This window comes from Notolepis coatsorum (genome assembly GCF_963971535.1).
Source record: "Notolepis coatsorum genome assembly, chromosome: 16".
NCBI classification, from domain to species: domain Eukaryota; kingdom Metazoa; phylum Chordata; class Actinopteri; order Aulopiformes; family Paralepididae; genus Notolepis; species Notolepis coatsorum.
Genome location: NC_140180.1, coordinates 95,966,087 through 95,972,930, shown reverse-complemented (window position 1 = coordinate 95,972,930; position 6,844 = coordinate 95,966,087).

The window sequence follows — 6,844 nt, the reverse complement described above, 5'->3', positions numbered from 1 at the left end:
GCACTGCACTAGTCCTTACTGGAACTCTGCACTCTTCACTTTATATATATATATATATATATATATATATATTAGTGCTGTCAGGCGATTAAAAAAATTAATCTAATTAATTACAGGATTTGTAATTAATTAATCTAATTAATCGCATTTTAATCGCATTACCATTTTATGCCTCATATTCTATATTCTATAATCATATTTCAAATTGCATGTGTCCGGATGGCAGAATTCAGTACTGTATCTACAAAACCTTCTGTTTAATCATCTTCCATCTATTAATTTGCTTAGATTTTTCAGGTCTGGTCAATTTGAGCATGGTGTTATTCACAGTCAAAGATAAAAAAAAAATTATTGATATTCTCATTTGGTTCATTACAATTTACTCAAAATAAAATGTTCATTCAATCAATCACCGCGCAGATTGATTGATTGAATGAAAATGTTATTAACAGATTGCAGAATGGGTACAATACAGTACGGCTCAATACACACAATTGTTAAGGGAATGCAGACCAGAGAGACTTTCGTCTTGTTTACATTTTCAATTCATAATGAATTGTAAGTAAGGGTGCAACTTGCACCGTGCAATCCATTCTTTGTGGATCTAGCCCACAGTATTTCTGACACTGGGAATACATTCCCTGAGATTCATAGATGTCCCTAGAATCAGATACCAAGAACATGCAAATGGACCATATTAAAAAAAAATCTGTAAATGTGTATTCTACATTCTTATGGAATGAATGAGATACAAAAAAAAATATTATAAAAAAAAAAAAAAAAAAATTGTAATTAATTTTGAGTTAATTTTCATAACGCGATTATTTGCTGTGTAATTAATTAATCTAATTAACGCGATAAACTGACAGCCCTAATATATATATATATGTATTTAATTGATTAATCCTCCACTGCACTGTTCTTTGTCCTGTGTCTGTGTTGGTGTTTGTCGTTTACTGTGAAAAAAGAAAGGAAAAAAATGCATACACTGTATTGCTGCAACAATTACCAATGTGTTTTTACACACATGGCTTAATAAAGGAATCTGAATCTGAATCTGAATCATGTGTTGTCAGTGTTTAAGATACTCTACCACTGCACCGAAATTAGGCATTGTTGAGATCAGAGGTTCTGTGTAGGATTGTTAGTAACTGTCTAACTGTACATATGGCTGTTTACACTAGTAAATGTTTACCTGCATATATAACTGTCTCCACCAGTGACTGTCTAGTTGCATATATATCTGTTCCCACTAGAGGGCGCTCTAGGCGGAGCCACCCAGGTACATCACCTTGTGGCGAGTATAAAAGCAAAGGTATACTCCCACTTCGTCCTCTCCCCCCATGCCTCTCAGAGAGAGGAGACCTGTATGTTACTGCTGCTTTCCATGTGAATAAAAACGAACAACGCAAGTTAAGGCTCAAGATAGAAAACATGCCTCTTGACCACATTATTGTCGCCCTATAGTAGAATTCTGTTAACAGGTTATGGGCCCAGATAACGCCGGGGTGAAATAGTGGAGGTACTGTAGCAAGCTTAGCTGAAGTATAGGCTAGGATAGTGCCGGGAGCACCGCGTGGCTAGACGCTAGGCCAACAAGAGCAAAAGCTAAGCATACCATTAACGAAGAGGATGGAAAACAAGAGAAGAGACAAATGGCCGACATTCAATGGAAAAGCGGAGAACTATGAGCTCTGGGAAGAGCGCATGCTGTGCTGCATGCACAGGGCGGGGCTGAAGGAGACGATCCTGGCGGCCCCCACCGGAGAACTGAGAGCGGAAGAGCAAGCCCTGGACGACCAGCGGAACGCAAACGCGTACTGCGAGTTAGCGCCGATGCTCGACGACACCAGCCTATGGGCTGATGTTCCGCGACACTAAAGACAGAGGCCGAGAAAGGCTGGCGGTACTGAGAGAGCAAATCCACGACCAAATTCGTTTTGTGTTTTTGCCAGACATCTAATACTTTTGATACATTTTGTATGAATGTGTTCTTGTTTACTTTATTTATTCTAAACATACATTAAGTACTTCTACATACAGTAGACACACACATATACACACACGTACGCATGCATGCGCCACGCACGCACGCACACACACACACACACACACACACACACACACACACACACACACACACACACACACACACACACACACACACACACACACAGACAGACACACACTAGGTAATTGGAAAGTTAGATTAGCCTAGCCAATCGTCAGTCATAAAACAACCTTTCCCAAAAACACACACACACATTGCAAATGGCATGAAACACAATTCCCATGCAACTAGACAATTACAACTAAGCAATTCAAAGGTTGCATGCAACACAACACTTGAATAGTTTATTCCATTAACATTAGCTCACTAGATTGGTATTATTTTTTGCTCCAACCTACAGGAAAGCTGCCTGACTGACTGCTGCGGAGAGGGTGATCGGCTGTCCCCTGCCCTCCCTCAAGTCCCTGCACGACTCCAGGGCGCTGAAGAGAGCAAGGAAGATCATGTCCGACCCCTCCCACCTGGCCATGGCCTCTTCACCCTGCTCCCCTCTGGGAGAAGGTTGCGGATACCAAAGGCTGTGAAAGCCCGACACAGACTGAGCTTTTTCCCCTCACACAAATGGCTAAATAAAGGAATCTGAATCTGAATCTGAGGTAATCTGAGGTTTATATTATTCTGCAATTATGGAATACTATGGAATATGCCATTAGGAATAAGCGTGTAATTTGGCTTTGCCACATAACAGCGGCTCGACAACCACATGTCACTCGACTGGTGCCAATGAAAATGAGCAAGGAGCTAACTTTATGCTTTATGTTAGCACGCTTTTTTGTCATAAATGTTGATTGAACAAACAGTAAATATAATCAGTTTGACAACAAGGCTGGCTTGCTGGTCAGACATCTCACTGTCCCCAAGCCCATAACATTTTCATGAACAAATGTGCAAATGTGCCATGTGTTTTCTTTTGCGAGGGCCAGTATTGTTTACCCACGTGGCGTGCTGATAATACTTTGTGATTATGTCAAACGGCCTCTTCAAACACCACCGTGCTTTGATAACTCAATCTTGATAACAATATTGCTCAGAATAGCTTTACATTCATCAATCAAATGACAGCAGTGAACAGCGCATCACACTGTAGCTAGATCAGCTGATGCAAAAGGTTAGGTGGATACATTGTATCCACTTGGGGGGGTGACAGTGGCTCGGGAGGTAGAGCAGTCGTCTGGTAATCCGGAGTTTCCCGGTTCGATTCCCACTCCTCCCGGGCAACGCGTCGAAGTGTCCTTGAGCAAGACACCTATCCCCTAACTGCTCCTGATGAGCAGGTTGGCACCTTGCATGGTTGTGTCCGCCTTCGGTGTGTGAATGTGTGAGTGAATGTGTGAGGAACAAATTGTGAAGCGCTTTGGATCAAAGCGCTATATAAATGCAGCCATTTACCATAATGTAATGTTGTGACAGTTTTACTTTTAAATAGGAATCATTTCAGTAATATTTGATTATAAAAGTACGGAAGCTGCTCCGTAGACGACTGTCAGTGCACTGATGCTTGTTGATATGCTAAAGGAAATAATATGACCTACAGTCAGCGTGCTGGTGAAAGACTGGCTACGGAAGAGTGGATCAGTTGAAAAAATATCAATGGTCTGACATCATCACCTGGCACGTTATGGCCAACTAGTTTCACAAAGTTGAGATGTATACATGAGACAATGCTTTCTATGTGCAAAACAATACTGCCCTGTCAAGGCTAACCGCTGTAAGTCGAAAAAAGTCAAAATTGAGTTATGAGTGAAATTTACCTTGTCAATAAATGTTTTATCTTGTGACCAAGTTTCAGATGTTAATGTCGCTCAGTTTTGGAGATATGGGGTTTTAAAAACTGCAGTAACTACAAAATCACACTCAAAACCCAGGCAGACCGCAGTAACTTCCAAACAGTTAAAATTGGCTTTAAAGTGTTTTGACTTGCCATCCAAAATGTGTTATAGGTAGATAGATGATAGTACCCAGATTTAACATGTATTAATGAAGTAATCTTTAGGCATACAAAAATATGACATAATTATTTTAATTAACCCCAAAAAAGCAGATACTGCACTCTGCTACACGATTTCCTTAAATAATTATACAGGTAATGTACAGGCAAAGTGCAGTAACTTCAAATACAATGTTGTTTTCTCTCCAGCTTTCATAACTTAACCTAGCCATTTTGAAAATGAAATTTAACACATGAATATATTGGAATGATGATGATCCAAATAAAATGACTAGGTTAAGTTATGAAAGCTGGAGGGAAAACAACATTGTATTTGAAGTTACTGCACTTTGCCTGTACATTACCTGTATAATTATTTAAGGAAATCGTGCAGCAGAGTGCAGTATCTGCTTTTTTGGGGTTAATTAAAATAATTACATCATATTTTTGTATGCCTAAAGATTACTTCATTAATACATGTTAAATCTGGGTACTATCATCTATCTACCTATAACACATTTTGGATGGCAAGTCAAAAAACTTTAAAGCCATTTTTCTCAGTTTCACTGTTTGGAAGTTACTGCGGTCTGCCTTGACAGGGCACAATAGTTCCCATGTGTTGATATATGAGAGCAAAAAACACCATAACTGTGTCTTATTACTGGCTATTGTAAACAAGTCAGTAGAATATCCGCGGAGAGGGTGATCGGCTGTCCCCTGCCCTCCCTCAGGTCCCTGCACGACTCCAGGGCGCTGAAGAGGGCGAGGAAGATCATGGCCGACCCCTCCCACCCCGGTCACAGCCTATTCACCCTGCTCCCCTCTGGCTGAGGCTGAGGATCCCAAAGGCTGTGAAAGCTCGTCAAGGACTGAGCTTCTTCCCCTCAGCCGCCAGGCTGATCAATGCTTCAGGTCCCCCCCCCCCCCCCCTCTGCCCCCAAGTGACACTGGCACAATGACACTGACTGCACTGCACTAGTCCTTACTGGAACTCTGCACTCTTCACTTTATATATATATATATGTATATATATATATATATATATGTATTTAATTGATTAATCCTCCACTGCACTGTTTTTTGTCCTGTGTCTGTGTTGGTGTTTGTCGTTTACTGTGAAAAAAGAAAGGAAAAAAATGCATACACTGTATTGCTGCAACAATTACCAATGTGTTTTTACACACATGGCTTAATAAAGGAATCTGAATCTGAATCTGAATCTGAAGCATGTGTTGTCAGTCAGTGTTTAAGATACTCTACCACTGCACCGAAATTAGGCATTGTTGAGATCAGAGGTTCTGTGTAGGATTGTTAGTAACTGTCTAACTGTACATATGGCTGTTTACACTAGTAAATGTTTACCTGCATATATAACTGTCTCCACCAGTGACTGTCTAGTTGCATATATATCTGGTCCCACTAGAGGGCGCTCTAGGCGGAGCCACCCAGGTACACCACCTTGTGGCGAGTATAAAAGCAAAGGTATACTCCCACTTCGTCCTCTCCCCCCATGCCTCTCGGAGAGAGGAGACCTGTATGTTACTGCTGCTTTCCATGTGAATAAAAAGGAACAACGCAAGTTAAGGCTCAAGATAGAAACCATGCCTCTTGACCACATTATTGTCGCCCTATAGTCGAATTCTGTTAACAGGCATCTTCTTTTGGAAGTTGTTACCAATGGTTACAGGCAAACATGTTTGAAGAAAGATAACTACACAAACATTATATGCCTCTATTGTATTTTGTTTTACATCTATTTATAACATTGGCAATATTGTTTGTCTGACATCCATGCCAATCATAACAATGAGATAAAGAGAGAGAGCTGATAGAAAGCGCATGATGACACTAGGAGAAAGAGAGAGAGAGAGGGCTGATAGAGAGAGGATGATAACATTAATAGAAATATATATAGAGAGAGAGAGCTGATAGAGAGAGCATGGTAACAATAAGAGAAAGAATGAGAGATGATAGAGATAGCATGATAACATTCGAGAAAGAGAGAGATGATAGAGAGAGCATGATAACAATATTGATTTGATTTGATTTGATATTTTTTTATTTTCGTGTCTTACATACAGATGTATGCCCAGCCCATATTGGCTTACAAGACACATAACAATAAGTATATAATAATATACTTTACCAATTACTTAACAAATGACATAGACCAAGATGGCCATAAAAAAATACAAGAAAATACAATAAAACGTAATAAGAGAAACAGAGCTGATATACTGTAGAGAGCATGATATGAATAACAGAAAGAGAGAGATGATAGAGAGAGAGCATGATAACAATAAGAGAAACAGAGCTGATATACTGTAGAGAGTATGATATGAATAACAGAAAGAGAGAGATGATAGAGAGAGCATGATAACAATAAGAGAATGTTGAAATGAGGAATCAAGGGTGAGACGTGACGTGAGTGAAGAGAAACGCGCACACATCTAGAAACCTTCAGAATGGACCCCTGGACACTATAACTTACAATAGACGACCAGGAAAAGCCCTGATCAGTGATAACAGGGAGCTCTGAGAGAACCTGGCAGAGGACTACATCACCGCCGGCCTGGGTTCATACCAAGAGCTTACGGAGGCTCTGAACTTCTGAAGTCACAACATTTTAAAAGATCCGACATTGAGTGACACTACATTAGGACAACAATTATGTATCCAACAGAGTTATAATGTCAAAGCTGCTGTCAAAGTAGGTAAAATGTAATGTATTCGCATCGGACAGGTAAGAGTTGTACGATAACAACCCTCACTCACCAAGAGGCTGACATAATAATTATGAAGCTAGGTAATTTTTGTTGGAATACTGTTATACACGTTGTCTATCT